Source organism: Notechis scutatus, chromosome 2 (genome assembly GCF_049901735.1).
Source record: "Notechis scutatus isolate UNSWTSFEM ecotype Mainland chromosome 2, rNotScu1.2, whole genome shotgun sequence".
Classification (NCBI taxonomy): Eukaryota; Metazoa; Chordata; class Lepidosauria; order Squamata; family Elapidae; genus Notechis; species Notechis scutatus.
The window spans coordinates 1-21,680 of record NC_142010.1 but is presented as its reverse complement, the minus strand read 5'-3'; the positions used below and the strand labels follow the sequence as shown (position 1 = coordinate 21,680).

The 21,680-nt window shown below is 39.9% G+C and overlaps 1 long non-coding RNA gene across 1 annotated transcript in view; it reads left to right on the top strand.

Annotated features, from left to right (window-relative positions):
• Nucleotides 1-19,453, top strand: part of LOC148131600 (uncharacterized) — a 35,600-nt gene extending 16,147 nt beyond the window's left edge. The window contains exon 2 of the long non-coding RNA XR_015747399.1: nucleotides 19,232-19,453. This is a non-coding gene — a long non-coding RNA (uncharacterized LOC148131600). The remainder of the gene's footprint in view (nucleotides 1-19,231) is intronic.
• The last annotated feature ends 2,227 nt before the right edge of the window (nucleotides 19,454-21,680 follow it).

Sequence of the window (21,680 nt, the reverse complement as noted above, 5' to 3'; positions counted from 1 at the left end):
TGCCCCATAAAAGCCGGTAACATTTCAGGCTGTCCAGAGAATTTATCCGGCACAGCTACTGGGCATTTCCTACGGGGGGAGAGCAGGGGGATTAACTGGAGCTTGCATCAGCGTTAGATGATTAACCAGCTGGGTGACTTGGTTCTGCAATACCTGGTTATTCTGCAGGAGTTGGTTAATCTGCTGCTGTTGCTGCTCAAGCTGTGTTTGGTCCATCTTGGTTAGAAGATGGGATGAAGGTCTGGATCAAAAAATGTTCTGTCTCACTTGTAGCCACAAGTGAGAGTCCAAATGTCCCAAAGAAATAAACACGAACAAATAATACCAGAAACCACAGAGTTAACTTGTCTCTGTAATCGTCGTTGGCAGCTTTCCCAGAAACTCTTCAAGCCGAGATAACAAGCCACAAGATAAATCAGGAACAGGGCTTCTTCAAAGCTGCGCAGTAATTAACGAAGTTTGATCCAGACAAGGATCGTTAACTAATACGCCTCCTTATATTCATTGAAGGGGCATGTCAGTCTTTCTAATTAGTCTCTGACTTGACGTTTCTTTTCAAATTGTGCTTGACATCTCAACCTGCGTCTAGTCCTTGCATCAACCCAACATTCGTCATCACTCAAGGACTCTGGTATGTTCTGTGGATCAGCTGCTGACACCTGAGGCATGATTGAAGTGGAAGGTTCTGGAGAGAGGATGGTGTTTCCGACACTCCCTCATCCTCCTGGCTCACGTCTGCATCTCTCATTAGAGCAGGCTCCAATTCCAATGCCAAACCTTCCTCATCACTCGAGCCTGTGTCTTCTGATACATCAGACTAAAAGCTCACAGCAGGCTCAAACCTTCCAGTCACAACAGAATAATATACCAACTTCAAGATGAATTAGGAATACTACAAAATAATGAAGAAGAAGAAAAAAGGATTGCCCTAAAATACTTTGAAGATCTCTATAGTCAAAAAATAATAGCAATAGAGAAAATAGATCAGTATTTTAAAATAGATAGCATATCACTAATTGAGGAAGAAAGAAGAAGTATATTAAATAGAGAAATCACATTAATAGAATTGAAGGAAGCAATCCAAAAATGAAAGGCAAATAAGACCCCGAGGTCAGATGGTTTACCAGGAGAATTATATCAAAAATTAGGGGAATTATTGGAACCAGTACTATTGGAAGTATGCAACGAGGCCGTGTTAAATGCAAAAATATCTGAATCATGGAGGGAATCATATATTACCTTGATATCAAAAGAAGGTAGCAGTGTCAATCAAATCAAAAATTATAGACCAATCTCACTCTTGAACGCCAACTACAAAATTTTTATGAGTATCATAGTAGGAAGAATGAAGAAGATTTTAAATGAATGATAATGATAACATAATGATCAAAATGGATTTTTGCCGTATAGGCAAATAAGAGATAATATCAGAATAGTAATGAACGTATTAGAATATTACAAAATGCATCCAGGAAAACAAGTGGCCCTTGTTTTTCTGGATGCACAAAAAGCATTCGAGAAATTCAGACTCCTATATTTAAGAATGTCTTCAGAATGATTTCAAATGCCTTGTCACTCAATATGATTTACATTCATTTGTTTATTCTATTTGTATCTGGCTGCAATCCAAAGTGATTCTTGGCAGTTATGCAAAAAAGAACCTTATTAAATAATTATATTAAAATTAAATATTAAATCATTTTAATATTAATGATTTGTAATATTATATTAAATAAGACCCCATGCTAACCATCAATAAAATTTTATTTATTTCAGAAGTAGCTTTTTTCTAAAATAGTTCTAAAATTTAGCCATTTTAAATGATGTTTCAGCAAACTTCCTCCCCTTTACATGTTTTAATAAAAGGACAACTCTTACAACTTTGTACATAGACACAAATATATATTTCTATAATCAAAAAGAAATATTGACCCTGGTAAATCATTGCAGTTTACATGGCATTAACAGTGGTTGATAGCCAGCTATTAAAACTAAGCCCTATAGATTAAAATAGCAGTACAACACAAAATTGGATGCAAATTTTATTTATTTATTCAAATTATATGGTTTCCCATCTCAAACATATAACTTTGGGTAACAATGAATAAAAGAGGCAAAAACTTCTTAAATAACATTCAGTCAAAAATAAAAAGGAGCTGAGATAAAACCAACCAATATCATCAACATAACCAAGATATGATTTTAATCACATAACTTGAGCCCCAGGCTCAGCAAGCCAGGTTTTTAAGATGTCATGTAAAGCCAATAGGACTGGGGCAATTCTATTGTGGAATGATGTTCCAGAAAGCAGGTACCACAACAGAAAAGGATTTGTGGGGTCCTTGGTGCTCTCTGAACTTGGTTGTTTTCTTGCAGACGTTCCAAAATAGGTAATATCATCAGTGCTAGTAAGGAGCGGGGTTTGCTCTCAGTTTATATTCTAATGGCTTGCCCTGACAATGTTGGTGGAGATTATCTGAGAGGTTCTTTGGTTGGGCTGTTTACTGTTACCTTGTCTGGCAGTTCTTTGATTGGGGATATAGTTTACTTGATTATTGGTCTGATATTAATCTTGGAGTTAATTTATGCTCATCTGGGTGCTGATTGTTGGTGGAGAGGTGTTTTGGACTTTTTATTCCCTTTTTGGTTTGTTGATTGTCGCTTTTGTATAGTCTATAGATACTGTTTATGTCTATTTGATTTTTTATTTTTATTTTTTTACTGTTCTTGAAATGCATGCTATCTTTTATTTATATTTCATATTTCTTGATTATATAATTTTTATTAGTTTATAGCATAACATACAAAGAGAATACAAAAGCAAATATTAGGGAAATTAGTGGGGAAAGGAAAGGAAAAAAGAGAAAAAAAGGCATTGACTTCCAACTCTTTTGGTGCAGTTAACAACGCTCTTGCTTAGCAACCAAAATTTTGGGCTCAATTGTGGTCATAAGTGAAGGACTATGTCTGCCTTCCTCTGCATGGCAGCCTTGTCCTAATAAATCCCTCTGCCAATTTTCTTCTCTGTTAGAGGCACTGTAAGGTCTGGCAGTACGCTTAAGCCAAAAATGAACCAAAACAAAGACTTAAACGGAGGCTTGCAAATCAAAGAAAGTAGACTTTTATTCTTTGGATCAAAATTAAAGATCTGGAAAGAAGTTCCTAGCACATCACAAGAGACATGGGAGGAAAATTCTACAAAATATCACAAGAGACAGAAAAATGCCCTGTACCTTTAAGATTCTTAGAAGTGGGGTAACTGCATTGTAAAACTCTCTAACTTAGATTTACATCTTTCCTGCAAAAGACAAATCTCTCCCTATCTCTTCTCCTATTGTCCATCTAATTGATCACAATTGACCATTTAAGGAAGCTATTAACAAAGGTGTGGAATGGAGGTTACATTCCCCAGAGAGATACATTTCATTCCCATGGGGTGATGTTGGGGTGAAATGTATCAATCCAGGAAAACAGATGGATTTAGATTGATTTAGATGGGACAATCATGGGTCTTAATAGGAGAGGGGTGTAACTGATTGCAGGCATGTGTTTATAATTGTTTTACAACAAGTGAAAGGTTAAGGAAATCTTTTTTACAACAGCGAGATAACAAATGCCCAAAGAGTAGCTTAGCTCTCTACTTAATGCTATAATATATTTTACTATATTTATTTATTTATGTCCCCTGCAGCATCAAAATAATCCAGATTCCAGATGATATAAGGTCTCCTGCTGGAGCAGGGGTTGGACTAGATGGCCTCCAAGGTTTCTTCTAACTCTGTTGTTCTATGATTCTGTAAGGATCTCCTGCTGGAGCAGGGGGTTGGACTAGAACAGGGGTCTTCAAACTTGACAGGTTTAAGACTTGTGGACTTCAACTCCCAGAATTCCTCCTCCTGTCATGTTATTTTGAAAACCCTTGGACTAGAAGATCCCTTCCAGCCCTAGATTCCTGTCCTATTTCAGAGAGTCTTCTGAAGCCAGGGTTTGTGTCCTTCCTTCCTCTCCTTTTCCCCCCTCTCCCTCCCTCCTTCCTTCCATGTATCTATCCATCCATTCATCCATATATCTCATTTACTTTCTCCCCCTTCCCTCCTTCCTGCTCTCTCTCTCTTTCTTTCTCTCCCTTACTTCCATCCCATCTTTCTTTGTCTATCCCTTTCTCTTTCTTTCTCCATTTTTCTTTTTTTCCCTTTTCTTTCTTTTCTTTCTTGTCTCTTCCTTCTCTTTCTCTCTTTCCCTCTCTTTCTCTCTCTCCTTCTCATTCCCTCTCTCTCTCTTACTCTCTCTTTCTCTTTCTCTCTCTCTTTCTATCCTTTCCTTCCCCTCTCTCCTTTTAAAGCTGGGAGAGGAGATCCACACACAAACTTTCAAGCACCTGGCAGCATCGCTCCTTACAAGGGTTCTTCCTGGCCAGTATCCTGTCCCGCGTTGCCCGGAAAAGCTGACAGGCAAGGCTTCCAGGTCCAACAAAGGGGCTGCCCCTTTGAGACTTCCAAAGACTTCCCCCCCTCCCATTTTTGGGGAAAGGAAAAGGCTGAGAACTTCAAGAGAGGTGTGTGCTGCAGCATCACGCCCCCTTCCCCCCTCCAGCAGCTCTGGGCTAGGGAGCAGTTTGGCTTTCCTTTTTTAAAAAAATAATAATTTTATTAATGAACAACAAACAGAAAAAACATTAAAAACAATGAATGTGGTGCATACATAACAAAAAATACAAATTTACATATGTACATAAATCTTAATCATCTTTGCTAGAGTTCCTCCTTTCTTTTTTTAAACCAGTGGTAAAACTTCTCCCAAATTCTGTAATAATTTGCATACAGAAAAAATAGATCTACAGAGGACGCTAAAGCCATCACTCTTCACACTGCTCTGACTCATCTAGAACAGCGGGAAGATTATGTGAGGATGCTTTTTGTGGATTTTAGTTCTGCATTTAACACAATTCTTCCACATAGACTAGTGTCTAAACTTCTGGACCTTGGACTTTCTAATTCAATCTGCCTTTGGATTATGGATTTCCTGTCTGGCTGCTCACAGAGGATCAGATTAAGTTATCATACCTCTTCAGCCCTTATTCTTAACACTGGTACACCACAGGGTTGCGTGTTGAGTCCCTTACTCTATACTCTTTATGTGCATGATTGCATTCCCACTTACGCTAGTAATACTATTGCTAAATTTGTAGATGATACAAAAGTGGTGGGACTTATCTCTGGGGGGGATGAGTCTGCCTACTGAGATGAGGTGGACCTGTTGCTTTCATGGTGTGGAGACAATAACTTGGTCTCAACACCAATAAGACCAATAAGAGCTTATAGTGGATTATAGAAGGAACAGATCAGACATCTAGCCCTTGCTTATCAATGGAGACCGAGTGGAGCAAGTGGCCAGTTTTAAGTTTCTGGGGGTTACCCTAAAAGAGGACTTGACCCCGAGTACCCACATTGCAGCCATGGTCAAGAGGGCCCAGCAGAGATTATACTACCTGAGACTTCTTATAAAGCAACAACTGAATGAGAAACTGCTGGTGACCTTCTACCACTGCACCATAGAGAGCATTTTAACATACTGCACCTCTGTATGGTTTGCCAATTGCACAGTGGCAGATAGGAATGCACTCCAGAGGGTTAATGTCATTGCCCAGAAGATCATTGGTTGCTGTCTCCCCTCTTTGGAAGAGCTTTATAGCCAGGGGTGGGATTCAAATTTTTTAACAACCAGTTCTGTGGGCATGGCTTAGGTGGTGGGCATGGCTTGGTGGTCATGTTATTGGCTGGGTGTGCCCAACTCAATATCACTCACATCGAGGCACACATCTCCTTGCCTGGCCTCTCATGGCTGTGGGGATGTTGTAACAGTCGTAAGTGTGAAAAATGGTGATAAGTCACTTTTTTCAGTGCCATTGTAACTTTGAATGGTCACTCCACACAAGCAAAGTACCAGCAAAGGAGGGGAAAAAAACTCCAGAGAAGTTCCTGAGACCGGAAGTCTAGTCCTGCCAAGAATGTAATAAGGCTTAATGGAGAGGCAGTTTCTGTAAGCAACACCAGAATGTTTCCTTCCTGCCTTCCTTACAGGATTAGGCCAGAAATTTATTCTAACAACCGGTTCTCCGAACTGCTTAGAATGTTAACAACCGGTTCTAGCGAATAGGTGCAAACTGGTAGAATCCCACCCCTGTTTATAGCTCCTGCTGCCTTAAGAAAGTTCAAAACATTCTCAAAGATCCATCTCATCCTTTTTTTTTAACTATTACCATCTGGCAGATGGTACAGAATAATAAAAACAAGGACAAATAGGCTGAAAAACAGCAGTAGCTCTTTTCAATTCTGCTGTATAATGCAGTGTTGGTGTGGTGTTGGGGGTTTCTAGTTCAATGTGTGAAGGGTGAAGGATGTGTGTTTGTGTTTATTTTCATGGTCATGGTCATGATGTGCACTGAAGATGGTGTTTGATTTCGTTGTACGAGGTGCAATGACAATAAAGTAAACTAAACTAACTAATCAGATTCAGTCTTATCTTTTGATTATTGAGTTATTCTATCCATTTCAGCGCAAGGCCAAATTTTTCTAATTATTTCCATCTCTTCTGGCATATCATTTCCTTTCCATCTCTGGGCAAGAGCTAGTCTCACGGCAGTGGTGACATGGATTATTAAATATATTATCTCTTTATTATGTTTCCCCACATAGATTCCCAATAAGAAAATTTCAGGTCTGAACTCTATTTTAATTTTACACATCTCTTCTAACCAGTTTCTGATTTTCAGCCAATACATTTCCATTTTCAGCTTTTTCACATTTTCACCATACATGGTAATATGTTCCAATTTCTTTATTGCATTTCCAGCATTTAGGAGATAATTTGGGATACATTTTTGCTAGTTTTGGGATGTGCCATCATTTTAAAATAAATTTTTAAACATTTTTAGTAAATTTTCTTTATATGATGCCGCCAGGGTAATTTTCCTATTCCTATCCCATAAAATTTGCCAATCGTCCAGATTTATACCATATCCCAAATCTTGCATCCAGGCCAGCATCGTTTCTTTCACCTTTTCTTCTTCCAATTTACATTCCAATAGTACTTTATAAATTTTTTAAATCAATTTCTCGTCCGCTCCTAATAATATTTTATCTAATTCTGTTTTCCGTTTTCTGTTTCCCCATTCTTTCATATCTTTACTATACCTTGATTGTAATTGTAAGTAGGCCCACCATTCTATCTCAAATCCCAAATCTTTCAGCTCTTGTCTTGTTTTTAAGTTTCCCTTCTCATCTAATATGTCCTCATATGTAATTACCTGTCCTCGTCGCAATAAATGTGGGTACATTAATGATTCCAATGTAGATAGCCAAGTTGGTATTTGAACGTAGAATTGAGATGTAGTTTTGTTCCATGCACTTAGTAAGATCTGCCTAATTTTGTGCCTTTGGAAATAACCATGAATTTGGTGTTTGTCCTGCCACAAAAAAGCATGCCACCCTGCCTGTAAGTTATATCCTTCTAATGTTAATATTCTTTTGTTTTTAACACTTATCCAATCTTTAATCCAGGTCAGAGTGGCTGGGGAGTGGTTTGGCTTTCCTGATTGCCTGAAATGTTACCTTGCTTCTGCAGCTGGTGGCAGAGGGAAAGGCAAGCCAGGTCAGAGCTGTCACCACTCGGCTCCCTGACAGCCCATATCTCATCCCCTGCCCAGATTCTCCAGCAGCTTCTGGGGCTCACCTGCTGGGAGGTGCAGGGACTAAGAAGCACAAGGCTACTCTGCCTGCATCACCCAGGGCAGCCGCCCCTCCCTCACCGAACAAGTGTTTTGGCAATTGTTGGGGGGTGGGGGAGCTTCATTTGTTCAACTTCTACCCATCCCACCATTAGGCACCACAAAAAAGGAGGTTAATAAAGCCTGACAAGAAACAAGAGCAGCGGAGAAGATGTGAGAAGCGAAGCCAGAAAGTGAAGCCAAGCCCACATTACCACACAAAGCCGCTCACCTGCCGCGTGCACTTGGCCCCGCCCCCCTGCCCTGCTGCTTCACTCCCACTAACCACACTAACCACTAACCACACTAACCACACTAACCTTTTTTCCACACATTCCCCCATGTGACCCCCACCAGCGAGCTGTTCCCCCATGTTCCCCCATGTGACCCCCACCAGCGAGCTGTTTAGTTACAGCCACTTTAGGCAATGAGGAGTATTGAGGATACCCAAAAAGGTGGGAAAAGGTTGCCACGCTCACCCTTTCTCCTAGCACTCACCCACACCTGCGAGCACCCAAGTGCCTAGTCCTATTAACCCACCGTTCTTAAAGCCAAGCAATCCTACTCTTCCGTGAAACACGCGCCAGACCGCATCTCATCCCCTGCCTGGATTCTCCAGCAACTGCTGGGTCTCGCCTGCCAGGGGGGCAACCATGAAGCACAAGGCTATTCTGCCTGCATCGCCCCTCAGCCAGCTGCCCTTCCCTCACTGGGCCAAGTGTTTTGGCAGAGTGCTGGCCGCTGCTATAAGAGGTCCATGGGCTGGAAAGTACAGCTGATGGCGGCGAAGGAAGATCTGGGCTGGCGAGGCTTGACTGCCTTTTGGGCCCTGCTCTGGGCTGCTGCCTGCTCGACCACCACCCCACCTCAGGTCCCACATCAGCCCATGACAAGAGGACATGCTGCTTCCAGGGCCCTCGGATGGGCAAGCAGACAATCCTCAGGGGAGGCATTTTCTCTCAGGCCTCCCACATGGTAGCCCCCACGGAAGCCAAAACTGGGCCTGAAAGGCAGCCTCGCCTCATCATGACCCCCCAGGCAGCTCTTTGGCTGATCACAGCAAACCCAGTGTGGATCTTCCTTCCCCACCATCAGCATTAGGGCTCACTCACAGCATTCTCACAGTGGCTGCCTGCACTCACCCAAAGCGCGCAGGTCGGCAGGTGGGAGAGGAAGGGGCAATGCGGGCAGCATTACATCATGCTCTCTGGTTGCCAGCTGAGCCCAGGAACAGTGGGGGCCCTGCCAAGATCTGGGAATGGTGGGGGGCCTAGCGCGACTTGCAAGTTTACCTCTGAGCAGCAGGCAGATCAGGGCTTCTCTGTTGAGGCACAGGCACCACATGGGAAGGCTAGAATGGCAAGCCACAAGGACCCAGCATGCCTCATAGGAGGTGAGGAGTGACGAGGCACGAGCGAGCACTGGGCGAGCCCAGTGATAGAGCATCAGGTGGGCAGGCATGCGAGCGAGCAGCGACCGGGCAACCGGGTTGGGGGCATGGCCAGCCAGAAGTTACTACCAGTTCGGCAACCCATGCCAACTTCTTCCTACCGGTTCGCCCAATTAGGTGCAAACCGGCTGAATACCACCACTGGTTTAAGGACGAAAAGGAGACAACTTGGCCGAACTTTTCCTGCCTCCCTTTGTAGCCAAAGCTGCTCGGAAGGCAGCCACCACGGCCTGTCCCTTTAAGGTACTTCAATGCTGCCTGCCATCCAGCCCTGTGCAAAAGCAGCCAAGCAGGGCCACTGCCACCAAAGGAAAAGTCACCCAGTCCTAGTTGCTTTGCAAGCTGAAGTCAGATGGTGGGGGGAGGGGGATGAAGAAAGAGGTGGTCATCAGGGAACAAACTGGGAGCACTGCCCTCATTCAGAATCCCCACCTCCCTCTGATGGTCCTTGGCCAAGCATGACTGCCCCACCAACTGAGTGAGTAAGAGGCCTCTGAAGAAAGGGAAATGGGGCAGAAATAAGCAAGCCAACCCAGCAAAGGATGAGACCACTGTGGAAGCATGTGGGAGCAAGCAGGGCGGTGGGGGGAAGGTGTCCCTTTAGAAAGGCAGGAGTTGGCGTGTCCCCCCTGATCCAAGGCAGAGTTGTAAGGTCCTGCCTCTCATTCCAGTTCAACAAAGCATGGACTCTCTAAACTTTAGCATTTCAAAAGGAAGCTTTTATTGAAAGAAAGTGAATGCAGGACAATGCAAAGCAGGGTCTGAATTCCCCCCAGGCAATTCCGTTAGGATAAAGTGGTTAGGAACCCCTCCCCTCAGTCTGATGTTGAATGAGACAATCCACAGGTGTGAAGATGTTGTGGAAACAGTTGTCCTGAGATAAGGAGTCATCCCCATGGGCTTCTTCTGTGAGGCTTCTGAACTGAAATAAAACAGATGGCCCTCCAAAGGTAAATCAAAGCACAGGGCAGAATAGGTGACAGGGTAAAAGCTATAAACTAGGGAAATTACAGGATACATAGCAATAAATGAATAAAAGAATCCAGGGTTCCCTCCCCACATGATAGGGATCTGACATGCTGCCACCCCCCTTCAAAAAATGAGGGGATTATCTGTAAAAGAGAACAGAAAGATGAACATCATAGAGAATTAGTTCGGTTTGTTAGGATTTTTCGAGTGAAACTTTTTCAGCAATGCGGGAGCCCTAATATGTTTCTTAGCTACTAACTCATTTTGTGAGGGAAGTAAATGTTTCCAGGAGATTAGGTATTAAAGTTGAACCATGGTGGTCAAGGATTTCTTTGATTTCAAAGTATTCTTCTACCATAATAGAAATTGGGGGAGCTTCTGCTTGGGGTCTTAAAGGGAATGTAATTTCGGGCTTCAAAAGGCTACAGAAGAGAACTGGGTGGACTTGTTTAAGTGATTCTAGTGATTGGGAAAGGCCCTATGAATTTGGGTCCCAATTTCTTTGAGGGTTGTAAGGATTTTAGGAATTTTGTGGACAGGTAAACTCTATCACCTATTTTAAATGGGTTTGGTTCTGTCCTTTTGTCAGCTTGAGCTTTAAAAGTGGCTCTAACCTCATTCAGAGCTAGTCTCACTACTGGCCAGATGTTTTGTAGTTGTTGTATCCAATCCTTAAGAGAGGGGTATGGTTGGTTCCTCTACTGGTAGTTCTGGCATTGGCAACTTGAAATGGGGTGAATCTGTGAGTGCACTCTGTGAGTGCACAGAGTTATTATAGGCAACTTCTGCAAAAGGAAGGAGGTCAGTCTAGTTATCTTGTTGATAAAGCATCTTAAATATTGTTCCAGAACTGAGTTCAGTCTCTCTATCGATCCATTAGTCTAAGGATGATGGCTAGAACTTAGGCCCTGGCCAGTTCTGAGAAGGTCCAGAAAGGCTTCCAAAATTTTGAAGTGAATTGGACCCCCCGCTCAGATATTATCCTTTATGGGGGCCCATGTAGCTGATACATATAATGCAGGAACAGTTTGGTGAGTGCCTTAGCAGTGCAGATTTTTTGGCAGGGAATGAAGTGGAACTGCTTGGAGAAGAGGTCTGTTACGACCTAGATAACAGTGTTCCCCCTGTCAGCATTCCAACTAACAAACTTCAAACCAATAAACTCTGAGACAAGCATTTTCTCAAAGTTCCATTTTATTAGAGTTGTCATATTAGCACATCTGGGAAAACCCGAATCTGAGAGTTCTGGGTTTTCCTTGCATAATTAAAAATCAACTCATCCCCTGCACCCACCCATCCATCACATGGTCCAATCATGCATCATCCCAACTGGAAGACATTCCTCCAACTACTCCTTTCCAGGTGCAGAGTAACTTGTCCTTGAATTTATGAGAAGAATGTTGTTGTTATGTCTAAGCTTCTACCTCTCTATGAAATCCCCCCTCCCAAGCTTCTAAGCTTCTAAGTAAAATATGGCTTCCAAAGCTGACAGGCTTCCCTCCCACAGGAAAAAAATCACATCCTGGAAAAGAACACAAAAAAACAGGAGGTTAATCTATTATCCATCATACAAATTAACCACCCTTTCCCTCTCCTTTCCCCCTCCCTTTGGCTTCTCAGGAATTTATCACAAAATTGTTTCACTAACCTATCAGCTTTAATATCTTAACTCTTTACCCAGATGGCTTCAGACAAAGTCCACTAAATATTGTAACTGTTCATAGCGTTCTATGGTAAATCAAAGCACAGGGCAGAATAGGTGGCAGGGTAAAAGTTATAAACTGGGGAAATTACAGGATACATAGAAAACAGGATGAGAGCAATAAATGAGTAAAAGAATCCGGGGCTCCCTCCCCACATAAATGGCAGTATCACGATAGGGATCTGACACAGAGGGGGAGCAGGCAGCATGCAGACGGAGGCCCCACAGAAGGCAAGAGGCAGAAAGTGGTGTATCCCCCCAACCCAGGACAGAGGGCAAGTGGGTGGCATGTGAGCAGAAGGATGGCGAGAGCCAGGCTCAAAAGGTGGCCGAGCCTTACGATGTCCACTCCAAGGCAGCCCTTCAGTCGAGCGCCTTACCTTCATGGGCAGTCATGGTGAGCAGAGCAGATGAGGCACGGAAATCAGCTGGGCCACAAGGGCCGTGTGATCTGAGTGAGTGAAGGAGCAGAAAGCAGTTGGGCCACAGGCGCGACTCTTGGCACCGGCCAATGTGGGTGAAGTGAGATAAGGAGTGGCTGGGCTGGGCAGGTGCAAACAGGCTGAATCCCACCTCTGGTCCTGTGGCAACTTGGTGGTGGTGAGTTGGCAGAGGTGAGTTGGTGGTGGCAAGTGGCCGTGTCGAGCCAGTCAGTCCTAGACCCTGTTTAGAAAACTAGTAAGTTGTTGGTAAATTGGACTCCTTCAGAGGAAAGAAAGTAGAGGAATCGTGTGGTGTGTGTGTGTGTGTGTGTGTGTTTGTTTGTGTGTGTTTTAGATTGTAAATTAATGCAACTGGTCAGATTTTTATTTTGATATCACAATCACTGATCACTGTAACCCAAGTGTTAAATGTATTTTAAATTTAATATATGAAATATATTAACCTACTACTTAGTATTAGCATTTTGCTGGCACTGCTGCAGCTGCTCCTTTTTTTTTTTAAAGAATTTTTATTTTTTAAACAAACATACACAAACAAAACATAAAACACAAATCCATCTTCCAGTTACATACAGTGTGTCGGTTGGTTACAAGTCTTTTGTGCTTCATCTCGATAGTCCTCACTTACAGTTTATATAAATTCTCATAATATCCAGCTAGTGTGTGTGTGTGTGTGTGTGTGTGTGTGTGTGTGTGTGTATAATTATTTATCATTGTTAATCATTATTTTTGACTATAACTATTATTCTTTCATTTTATGCGAGAAATACGACATTTTAACTTTATACTTATTATAGTATTCATTACATCTTCATGAATCAGTCTAATAGTAATATGTCCTTGTGCTACATTCACTATAGTTCTATTATCCTTATATTATGAAGTTTTTTTAAAATATTTCATTTCCTTTTTTTTTGTCTAACCATTGATAAAATAAATCCCATATCTTATTGTTTGTCTTCTTGTTCTCTAATTTCAAATGTCAATTTACTCATCTCAGCACACTCCATTATTTTCTTAATGACTTCCTCCTGCATTGGTGTTTTTTCATTTTTCCAGTTTTTAGCAAATACAATTCTAGCCGCTGTTAATACATTTACAATCAAATATTTCAATTCTCTACTATATATTTCTGGTAAAATACCCAATAAAAATATCTCTAGTTTAAAATCAATATGTCTTTTTGTCATTTTTTCCAACCATGTGTGGATTTTAGTCCAATATCTTTTAGCCTCTACACATGTCCACTACATATGGTAAAATGAGCCTGGTATCTGATGACATTTCCAACACTTCTCGGATTTATTCTTGCTATTCTCGTCAGGGATAAGTGCCACCTGTAAAACATCTTATACAAATTTTCTTTATATGCTGTTGACATTGTCATTTTATAGTTTTGAGACCACAATTTTTGCTATTTCTCTACATCAATCCCATATCCAAAATTTTTCCCTCAAGCAATCATTGTTTCTTTAACTTGCTCTTCTTCTAGCTTAACCTCTAGTATCCATATAATTTTTTAATCACCTTTTCATCAGTACCTGCCAAAATGTTATCTAAATCAGTCAATTTATCATAAAAACCTTCTGTTTTGAGATCTTTATCATATCTAGAATGTATTTGCACATATGAAAACCAATTCATCCTTATATCTTGTTATTCTAATTCTTTCATAGATTTAAGTTCACCCTTTTCATTCAATATTTTGCCATATCTAACTGTTTGTTCCATTTTATATATTACTGGATATGAAAATGCTTCTACAGTTGATAGTCAGACTGGAATTTTTAAATAATGTTGCCTTTTAATCTTCTCCCAATTTAATAACAAAGCCTCTCGTATGTAATGTTTTCTGAAATAACCATGTGTTTTAGATCCCTTGTACCATAAGAAGGCATGCCATCCCAACAACAAATCATGTCCTTCTAGTGTCAATAATCTAGTATTTCTGGGCTTCCGGTTTGCCAGGCTTCGGCAGCGGCAGGGATCCACGATTCCGTGCAGTTCCTGCTGCACTCGCTGCCTTGGTGCCTCCGATCCAGACGGATTTGGAGGATATAGCTGCCCCGTAGAGGCAGCTGAAGATAGGGGGGATCCGGACAGGGGTTTGGGGGTGTCACAGACCCCCTCTCCAGCCGGCTAAACCCCCTTTTCCCAAGGCGGTGGAGCGGCGGTCAGCAATGGCCGCCACAAAGAAGCCTGCAGCTGGACAAGATTGTGCAGGAGGAAGAAAGTGAAAGTTTTTCTTTGGCTGAACCGGGATAACGAGGAACCTTCAAAAACCTGGAAATTTGATTTTTTGACTGCTACATTGTTTCCCAGAAAGATTGCAAGCGGCGGAAGAAAGTTTTGAAAGGGAAAGTTATTTCTTCTCACTCTCCTTCCCTACGGAAATAGCTCATGGAAATCTGAAAAACCTGCTTGGGCATAGAAGGTAAATAAACCTAAAAATTAAAGCCAAGGGGATAAAAGATTTTGGAACATTGGAATTTAAAATTAAATTTTACTGCTATAAGTGGGAAGGAAGAGGTAAAAAACTTATTCTAAGATTCCATTGAAGATGACTACTTGGAGTTTATAAGACTTAGAAATAAGTGGCAATAAGGCTTCCAAAAAATCATTTTGAAATTGTAATTGAACTTTACCCCAGGAAGAGAAATTAAATAAAAAAGAAGAAGAAGAAAGTGTTGATGAAACAGTTTGTTCTGATTTGGACTGCTTTGTGACTTTGGGATCTTTGGGCAACTATTTTTTGAAAGACTAAAAACATTTGGGTTGCTTTAAAAAAAGAAAAGAAAATGGCACTATCTGTGGAAGAACTACAAATGGAATATCAAAAATTACAAGAAGAGGAGCAAGAAGGCAAGGGCTCTTCTGGATCTATTTTTCACTTTTTGGAAATGGTGATTTTTACTTACCAAGAAATACAACAACAAAAGGACTGGGATGATGAAGAAGAAGTCATCTTTAATGGACAAAAAGTCATAGTTGAGGAAAAGAAAAAAGGGGGAGTGAAAAAGGAGAACTCAGAACTTAAAAAAGCAACCAAGAAAGGGAAAAATAAGATGAAAAATCGATACAATGTCAGAAACCAACAGAAAAGAGAAACAGAACAGAGAGAGAAGATTAAGAGAGTGGAATTTGAGAGATGGGGGGGCCAAAAGATTAGAATTGATAAGAAAGGAAGGGGAAAAGGAAAGAGAAGTCATAAAGGTTTAAAACAAGATGCTAAAAAACAGATTTTTTTCAGAGATAAAGGGTAAAAGTTATTAAAAAAATATATGATTTTGCAAAAGTACATAAGATTGTATTGTAGATATTAGTATTTGAAATTGAATTAGAAAATTGAACTATTATGAGTTAATAATGCATTAAAGGGAATGTATAAAATGTTTAAGAGTTAACAATAGAGTTTAATATTCTATGGAATATTGTTTTTATTATATTATAAACTCATTTCCTTTTCTATTTTTGTTTTATTATTTTAAAATGTAGTACTTAGAATGTACTAAGCAAAATCAGTGTGGAAAGTATGTATTATTTCAAGTGTTAAATTTAGGGGAAAGATAGAAAGTTGTCATGCTTCAACCAGTGATTACAGGAGAAATATTGTATTAGAAAGAAAAGAAAAATAGATGATTGAAAGAGAATGGACAAAGGATACAAGTATAATTATTTAAATTGAGACGAAATAAATATAATAGAATTAAGAGAGTGAATAGAGGAGAGAAAATATATAGAAAATACAGAATGCTAAATAAGATATGAAATAGTATATTAAGTGAGCATGAATTTGAGTTATGTCTGTACAAAAAGAGGTAACCCGGGGTAAGCCGCTTTCCAAAGAGAAGTTTTATGTATTTATGTTTTGTGTTTTGTTTGTCTATGTCTGAATTAATCAAATTTTAGAAGAATGTAAGAAGAACATTGGAAGAGAATAATGAAATTGTAAATAAGACAGATGGATATAAAGAATATATATAATCTAAGGCAAAAGAAATATAATTGAATAGTAGAAGGAAAGGGAGAAATAAAGAGAAGTTGGGATAAGATATGAAGTTGAATAGATAAGATTAATATATATATTAAATTGTGTTTGTATGGAAATGTGATAATTTGGAATTATTCTGTCTTTAAATAAGATGTTTTATTGTTTTTTTCAGAAAAGATGCCTTATGTTATTACATTCTACGTTTAGTTTGTTTATGTATTGTTTCTTAAAAATTAATAAAATGTGTTTAAAAAAATAATAATAATCTAGTATTTCTTAGTGTTATCCATTCCTTGACCCACATCAAAGTTGTCGCTTGATAATATAACTCCCAATTTGGCAGGCCAAATCCTCCTCTTGTTCTAATATCTTGCAATAATTTTAATTTTATTCTCGTTTTTTCCCCCTGCCAAATATCTTATTCAAATCTTCAAAATGCTCTTTCCCTAATCTAATTGGAATTGTCTGGAACAGATATAAGATTCTAGGTAATATGTTCATCTTAATTGTTGCTATTCTGCCTATTAATGATAGTTGTAAATTTTCCAATTTTGCCAAATCTATCACAATCTGTTGTTTGAGTTTATAATAATTATTCTCTTTAAGCATACCACATCTTGCTGTCAAATGTATTACTTAACCTTATTGGTGACCTGGATCTTCAAAACTTCCACCACTTCTTCCATTTTGTTAGTATATTCTTTGTCAACATCTTCATTTTATCTTTATTTATCTTTAAACCTGCTACCATTCCATATTCCTCTATCTTTTCTATCAATTTAGATGCTGTTTCTAATGGATCTTCTAAAATAAAAACCAGGTCATCTGCAAATGCTTGTAGTTTATATTCTTCCTTTTTAATTTTCATTCCTTTTATTTCTTTCTCTTCTCTAATATCTCTATTTAGTACTTCTAATGTTAACACAAACAACAGAGGTGACAGCAGGCAACCTTGTCTTCGTACCTTTCTTTACATCAATGCAATCTGTCAATTCCCCATTTATTTACCTTTTACCTTTGCTGTTCGTTTATAGCTTCTATGGCTTGGGAAAACTTCTTACCAAAGCCCATCTTTTCTAATTGTAGTAACATAAATTGCCAATTCACATTATCAAAGGCTTTCTGTGCATCTAGAAATATCAAGGCCATTTATTTTTCAGGGTGTGCCTCATAATATTCCAATGTGTCCAGAATAATTCTCATATTATCTTTAATTTGTCTCTTTGGCAAAAACCCATTTTGATCAGGATGAATAAATTTGTTCAAATATCTTTTGAATCTTTCTGCCATTATTGAAGTGAAGATTTTATATGCTGAGTTCAGTAGGGAAATAGGTCTATAATTCTTGATTTGTTGCGGGTCGGCTTCCTCCTTTGGCACAAGTGTAATATATGCTTCTGATCACGATTTGGGTATCCTCATCCTTAGCTTCATTTATAACTTCTAACAACAGAACTTCATTTATAACTTCATTTATAACTTCTAACAACAGAAGGTTCAATGATTCCTGAAATGTCTTATAAAATTCCACTGGCAATCCGTCTGGACCAGGTGCTTTTCCATTATTTTGTTTTTTTAATGCTTCAGTTAACTCCATCATCATTATATTCCCTTCTAACATCATTTCAATGTAAAGAAGGTATCTGAGGTAAATTCACTTTCTGCAGATATTGTTTGATTCTTTCCTCTATGTTCTGCTTGCTTGTGGTGCAGCAGGAGGCCACGCAGTGTACCAGTGCCACCACTGCTATGAGGCAGAGGGAGTGGAGCTGCACCCCGCACCCTGCACCAGCTTGCCTGATGGCCTCTGCAGCCAGGCCACCCATGCCCTGACACTTGCCACACAGTGGTGGCTCCAACAGCCCCATCCTGCAGAACCCTGCATGGTTGCCATTCCACTTTTGCTTGCTCACAGCCACAACAGAGCAGGAGGACAAGTGACGCACTGGTCCTATGGGCACAAGGTGAGATGAGATGAAGGCCCCCATTGCCAGGCCTTGCCTCATGGCCCTGGCACCAGCACACCACTCATCCTCCTGTAGTCTCAAGCAAGCAGAAGTGGGCTGGAGGTCACGTGGGTTTATGCTGCATGTGGTTGCTGATGCTGCCATGAGGCAGGTATTGAGATATTGATGGCCTGGCTGTGGGGGCCCTGAGGTAAGCCAGTGCAGGGCATGTGGGACAGCTCCACCTCCCCACCACGCCCCATGGCAGTGACAACTGTGAGCAACCAGATAGAATGGGAGGGTGGCCAACTATGCAGGGTCTTAAGTAGGACTTATTTTGGAGGTAGGGCTTATATTACGTGCACAAGTAAAAATCATGCTAGGGCTTATTTTTGGGATAGGTCTAATTTTCAGGGAAACAGGGTACTCGCAGTTAGCTTTTCTATGCCATTGTCAGGGTTCCGACAGATGCCCCAATTAAATCAAGAGCCTCAAGCCAAGCTTCAAAGACATCCAGTTATTTATTAGGAGCTTCATGCCGGCATGGACCAGGTGGAGCCAGCTCTGACCTCATTAACTCATTAACCCCAAAAGTTTATGCTATTTCTTGTGCTTACCCTCAATAGTCACTGGGATACAAATAAAGTCACCACCTTATTTGTTAGTTTTCTGTACTTCCTACTGCGCAATAATCTCCTTGAAACAGAATTGCAAACTGTGACACATTAACAAGTGCATAGATTGTCTGGGGTGCTGGACAGTGTGCATGAACATGCTACTCTTAGTACATAAAATGAAATGTCATTTCTGTGTGGTAATGATTTATTTCCACTATAGTGACCTTCCAACCCCCGCATGAAAAACAATGAAAGATGTAATTGCAGGCATTGTGCCAGATAACACAATGTGTGTTCCCCAGTAAAAAATGATAAACTTTTATTGAAACTTTTCTTCTATGTTTTCAGACTGCAGCAATCGAATGGATGTATGAAATTAATGGTCTACTCCCAAAGACTATCCCACCCACTTCTTTAGCAAAAGTAATTTGCAGGAATATGTACATGAGATCAGCAACAGTGCGACAGCGCAACTTTGTACGGGAAAATATGAAAATCTTATCCACCAGCATGTCCTCACCAATTAAAGGGGCACCTCTCATTTTAAGAACAAAATAAACTTTTGATGTCTATAAGTAGCCTTTTTTGTATTTTTACATTTGGAGCTGCAGCTATAATGAAAGTCTTACAGCTTTTACGAAAAAGTCAGCCCTTCAAGGTCGTCCAGACAATAAGAACCTGCTACAAATTCTAACACTACCTTTACTGTAAGGTTAGATTAACTGAATCTTGCAAGTCTGAAAGCATTATTTTCTTCCTTTACTTTTACTTTCCAGAAAACTAGGAGGGGTCAATCAGAGACCACTACCCATGCCCCTTCTGCTTCTGTAGACCGACATACCTTTTATATGATAGATTTCTAGGCTGTGACTCCTAAGGCACTCAGCATGTCACTTTCTAGGGGACAATTTAGTAGGAATACATAACTTTTGAATCAGAGCTCGGATTTCAAAATTAAGCTCATTTTCATGTTCTATGGGGTGGAAAACATTGAAAATCCACATGATTTTCGTGTGCGAGCTTTTCCTGTGGAGTTATCCCAAGGGATATTTCAAAATGGAAGGTAGAATTCAATTTAGTAGGAATACATTACTTTTGAAGCAGAGCTCGGATTTCAAAATTAAGCTCATTTTCATGTTCTATGGGGTGGAAAACATTGAAAAGCCACTTGATTTTCGTGTGCGAGCTTTTCCTGTGGAGTTATCTCAAGGCATATTTCAAAATGGAAGGTAGAATTCAATTTAGTAGGAGTACATAACTTTTGAAGCAGAGCTCGGATTTCAAAATTAAGCTCATTTTCATGTTTTTCAAGGTGCAAAACATTGAAAATCCACATGATTTTTGTGCGCGAGCTTTTCCTGTGGAGTTATCACAAGGCATATCTCAAAATGGAAGGTAGCATTAAAATTAGTAGGAATATATAACTTTTGAAGCAGAGCTCAGATTTCAAAATTAAGCTCATTTTCATGTTCTTCGGGGTGGAAAACATTGAAACTCCACATGATTTTCGTGTGCGAGCTTTTCCTGTGGAGTTATCGCAAGGCATGTCTCAAAATGGAAGGTAGAATTCAATTTAGTAGGAATACATAACTTTTGAAGCAGAGCTCGGATTTCAAAATTAAGCTCATTTTCATGTTCTATGGGATGGAAAACATTGAAACTCCACATGATTTTCGTGTGCGAGCTTTTCCTGTGGAGTTATCCCAAGGCATATTTCAAAATGGAAGCTAGAATTCAATTTAGTAGGAATACATAACTTTTGAAGCAGAGCTCGGATTTCAAAATTAAGCTCATTTTCATGTTCTTCGGGGTGAAAAACATTGAAACTCCACATTATTTTCGTGTGCGAGCTTTTTCTGTGGAGTTATCCCAAGGCATATTTCAAAATGGAAGGTAGAATTCAATTTAGTAGGAGTACATAACTTTTGAAGCAGAGCTCGGATTTCAAAATTAATCTAATTTTCATGTTCTATGGGGTGGAAAACATTGAAAATCCACATGATTTTCGTGTGCGAGCTTTTCCTGTGGAGTTACCCCTTGGCATATTTCAACTGAAAGGTAGAATTCAATTTAGTAGGAATACATAACTTTTGAAGCAGACCTTGGATTTCAAAATTAAGCTCATTTTCATGTTCTATGGGGTGGAAAACATTGAAAATCCACATGATTTTCGTGCGCGAGCTTTTCCTGTGGTGTTATCACAAGGCATATCTCAAAATGAAAGGTAGCGTTCAAATTAGTAGGAATACATAACTTTTGAAGCAGAGCTCGGATTTCAAAATTAAGCTCATTTTCGTGTTGTTCGGGGTGGAAAACAATGAAAATCCACATGATTTTCCTGTGCGAACTTTTCTTGTGGAGTTATCCCAAAGCATATTTCAAAGTAGAAGGTAGAATTCAATTTAGTAGGAATACATAATTTTTGAAGCAGAGCTCGGATTTCAAAATTAAGCTCATTTTCATGTTTTTCAAGGTGGAAAACATTGAAAATCCACATGATTTTCGTGCGCGAGCTTTTCCTGTGGAGTTATCACAAGGAATATCTCAAACTGGAAGGTAGCATTAAAATTAGTAGGAATATATAAGTTTTGAAGCAGAGCTCGGATTTCAAAATTAAGCTCATTTTCATGTTCTTCGGGGTGGAAAACATTGAAACTCCACATGATTTTCGTGTGCGAGCTTTTCCTGTGGAGTTATCCCAAGGCATGTCTCAAAATGGAAGGTAGAATTCAATTTAGTAGGAATACATAACTTTTGAAGCAGAGCTCGGATTTCAAAATTAAGCTCATTTTCATGT